This window comes from Parus major, chromosome 4A, assembly GCF_001522545.3.
Source record: "Parus major isolate Abel chromosome 4A, Parus_major1.1, whole genome shotgun sequence".
Lineage (NCBI taxonomy): Eukaryota > Metazoa > Chordata > Aves > Passeriformes > Paridae > Parus > Parus major.
In genome coordinates this window covers 4,619,574-4,624,136 of record NC_031772.1, presented here as the reverse complement: position 1 = coordinate 4,624,136, position 4,563 = coordinate 4,619,574, and positions in this window count along the sequence as shown.

Below are 4,563 nucleotides of genomic sequence, written 5' to 3'. Positions count from 1 at the left end.
GCGTGCGGGAGGAACAATAACACTTAATCACATCCAGCGCCGTCAAAGCGGGGAGCTCCGGGCCCGGCGGCCGGGTGGGTGCTGGGGGAGGCAGGGAAACGGCAGAAAACTTCGAGGGATCGCCAGCGAATCTACCCTTTTATTATTTTTATTTTTTTTATATTTTTTATTTTTTTTCTTCTCCCCCTTTCTGAAGCCGAACCTCGGAGAAAACAATACCCAACCCTTCTGCCAGCAATGTAGGGGGGAATAAAATTTACCTTTAGGAATGCTGAGAAGCGGCCCGAGCAGGGAGAGAGCTCTCGTCTTCAATGAGCAGCAGCAGCACGCGAGTGGACAGGCGCCTTCCCACCGCACTGCCAGCACACCAACCCTCCTGCACCTGGGAGCGAGAGGGATTTGGGATGCGGACAGTGGGCGATGCATTGTTTCTGAACCATAAAACTGATTTATTTCATTGGTAAATCTCTCTGAGCTGCAGCAGCGCGGCCTTGGGGGCAGCGGGCCTGCGGCCGCCCCTGCGCTGGGCAGCGGGACCACCACCTCCAGCTCTCTCCAGAAGGATTACAGCAGCGGCAGAAAGGAAATATAAGCCCCCAAAGCCCGTTTTTTTCAGTCAGCTCCAAGAACAGGATGAATGTGGCATGGGGACCAAAGCAGGAGTGAACAGCCGTGGTTTGTAAACAGCCCCAGCTGAGGACACCAGGAAAAGCTCCAGGTTCAGAGCAGCCCTGCGTGCCCACGGTGCCTCCCAACATGCAGGGCCCAGGGAGGCAAAGCTCCTAAAGGCAGCCTTGCTTTGGAGGAGGGACAGAAGGCGTTTCACTGAAATTAGCCCGTTTTAGAGCCCTTTGGCTGCTCTGTAAATACAACCACAGCGAGGGCTGGTTTATGTCTTATTTTAAAACAAATTAGGTTGAGACAAAAGAGATGCAATGAAAGACGAAATCAAATAAGTTTATAAACAGAAGTACTTCAAAGGCTGCTGGAAAGCTGGAGAAATAGGAGAATTTCGTTTAAAGAAAAGAAAATCTCCGCTGGTTGTTGCCCATCGATTTCAGTGCTCCTGCGAGCAAAAGGAAACTCTTTTGTGCCACCTAATGTTAAGTACAGATCACTGTTGTCTTCTTCGCTGCCCATCATCATGGTGAGCGTGGGGAGGCCTCGGGGTGCTGAGCCCATCAGGGTTGAGCTCAGCATCCCAAAGTCCCAGCAAACCAAGGGCAGGGAAGAGAGAAACTTCAGCTTCACAGTTACCTTCTGAATTTAGGGATTATTTTTTTAAAAAAAGAACTCGGGAGGGGGTGGAGAGAAGCACGGGGTAGGATCATAAGAATGAGAGACTCCAAATTTGGGCTTTGTTATAAAAAAGTAGCTGCAGAACGAGCACATCCAGGGTTTATATAAGCTGCCCACCCCCAAGCTCCATCTCAGCAGCCTCTGGGCTTGGGGGAACTTCTCCCTCCGCTCTCCTCAAGAACCCAAGTGGCCTGGCCTTTGCACACCCGTGTCTCCCAGCTGGAAGAATTTTGGTGTGTACTTTGCAGCCATTCACATTAATTTAGTATGTAAATATCTCACACAATCCTTTAAAGAAAGGTCTAAAAGCAAGTGTTTCTCTGATGACAATAAATTGCACCGGTTTTGTGATTTTCATGGTGAGCGTTAAACATCTTCAGCAATTTTTGAGACTGAATGTTTCAAGCTTTTCATATTATACTAAAAAAAACAAAAATGGAAAAAGAACCAGTGGCTTCCTTTGGGTCAACTTTTAAATATTTGTAAGGTGTGCTCTTTAAAGATGGCCAGGACATGGGAGAAGGTTCTCTTGAAAGCAAAAAATTACTAGAAGTAAGCAGAGATGCCATTTCACTTTAGGCTGGTCATTATAGAGCATTCAAAATATGAACTAGTCAACCCATACCATTGATTTGAGGCTACATTTGACCAAGATGTTTTTAAAATCTCCCAAAATCAAGTATTTCATGTTTTTCTTTATTTTTTTTTTAGGTATTGATCCCCTAGGTTCAGGAAGAACAGATGAGAGCAGCCTGGTCTTCTTGGGCTGCATCCATGTACCAAAACCACCATTGATTTTAGGGCCACATGTTCATGGAGGCACATTTAAAACCTCAGTCCTTCCCCCAGGAGCTCGTGGGGCTGAGGGTGGATGCCCTGATCCTCAAACCCAGACAAAATTCATTGTTTACTCACTAGAGCAGCTTCTCTGTAATCTCACCATACAAATGGAGTTATTAATTAATCTTTGCACAACTGAATTCCAGGGTTCCATCCTGGAAAAAATAAATATACAATATTTCAGGCAGGTGACCAATCCTGCTCAATATCTCCCCAAAATACCCACAGACATCAGGGCCTACATTTGTGCTCACTTTCCCCTTTTTCCAGCATCCTGTAACCAATAGACTGGAAAGGCTCCACAGCAATTACATATTTAGGATATGTGATAGCTGCAGTTAAGATCTTTACGACTGATTGCAGGATAAAATTTACTTCAAATGTGCAAGAGCCCATTTTTAAACCTCAGTCTTTCAGCTGCTTTGCATTAGAGATATTCCAAAGAATCAAAAGCAATTAGAGCATACAAAGTCTAAATGGTAAATAATTTCCAAATCAAAACCTTTATTAAAGCAATAAGCATCTATTTTTGTTAACATTGTAGGAGATGGAAAGGGCCAAAGTAAAGAACTTTTGGTTCAATGTCATGGAAAGAAAGGCAGACTTCTGTGCTGAAGAGCAGTTTAGGAAATCCCACCCCAAGTGGGTTTTGGGTTGAGTTGGAAAGACTTGGGAAAGCAGGACAAGCAGCAGGATTTAAAACTCCCATTTTCGTGGTGGGGATGGGAGCAGGGATGGTTTGCACATGAGATGGGATCTGTAGGTGGATCCGCGGCTCCCCATTCCCAGCGAGCGCCTCGGCGCCTTGCAAATATTTGTAGAATCACGTCCTTAATTAGAGTGGTAAAACAGTATTAAATCTTGGAATGGGAGAGAAAGAGGAGAGCGAGGAAGAGCTGTCACTGGTGAGAGCCTGTCAACAAGAAGTGAAAAAGCCAATGGTAAATCTCATTTCTGGGAGCTCTGGGTTTGCAGAGCCATCGACCGGCGGCTCCGGGCTCGGCGGCTCCTGATCGATGCTCTGCTGGCACAGCCCAGGAGCTGGGGGCTGCTAAAGTGGCTTTGAAAATGGGGATATTCCCAACAGAGACTGTGAAAAGCTGGGCAGCAGCTCTCCTCACCTCTGGTGTTGTTTAGACACCCAAAATGCTGCTCCATTATTCCATCACTGGATTTTATTTTTTTTTAAACGATGCCAGTCCTTGACTTCTGCTCCTCGAGTACAAATAATATTTACCCAGCATAGAAGTGCCATTTCTGAACCCAAGTTGTTTTCCTTTTTGGCCAAAGCATGAAGTTTTGTTTTGCATATTCATCTTCAGACTTTGGGAAGGAAAAAAAATCAAATCAAATTAAATCAAATCAGTTCACAGATCTTAAAAAAAAAAAAAAATGGCTGGGGGAGATGAGAGTGTCTGAGCTGCCCTGCCATCACTGAGGGGCAACTGGAGGTAACACGAGCTGCTCCCCATCCAGGGCTTGTACTTCTGTCCAGATTATGGGATTAGTCTCTGTTACATCTATCTACAGTTGGGAACTTGTGATCCAGTTAAAGCAGCTTGAAAGGCGCCCAGCAGGTGCTGGGGGTCCGACTCGGTGGCACAAATTCCATGAGTTACGGGGGCAAAGCAGGGCTGGCCTTGTGCCGGGCTTCCCAAGGCTCCCCACGGCTGGGGGAGACAGGGAAAACGTCCAAATCCTGCCAGAAAACACTCCCAGAAGGGGAAAATCAGCCACAGCCTCTTTTTATTCCACCCTGCATCTTGAAATGGAGTTGCTAACGCTTAAATACAAACACTGTCAGACGTGAGTTTATGATTCTTTGCTGCTGCACACACATCACACGGACACAGGGGATCTCCTACACCTCAGAAATGCTAATTCAGCTCTGGAATTCTGAGTTTGCAGAAACTGTCCTGTAAATGTCACGGGGGATTACCAAATCTACAAAGATTATAGCTCTGCATATGTTCAGACTATTGATTTAAAACTTTATTATCTTTGATATAAATTCTTTACAAAGGAAACAATTCAGCGGTGGGAATTCTGCCCATGTCAAGATTTTGCAAGCTTGGAATCCTTCTGTTCAATCCTGCTTTTCACTTCAGTGGGCAGATCTCTGTAGGTGATGCAACACAAACCCAGCAAAGCACCTTATAAACACAAAATCCTGCCCTGCTCAGCCCAAACTTCTCCCAGCTGCAGCAGAGAGAGGATGCAACACACTCCCAGTTATTCAGCCATGAGGAGCTTTTAATGGAAAATGTAATGGTGTGGGGTTTACTCTCGTGTGTTCTTCATACTGTAGTAAAGCTGTAGTAGAGCCTCAGAAAATCTGCCTTTGTAACAAGATCTCTGCAGAAATGAATACATGGTGATGTGGCTGGCAGTGGTTTGCTCAGAAAAATTTGCAGTTGCATAGTA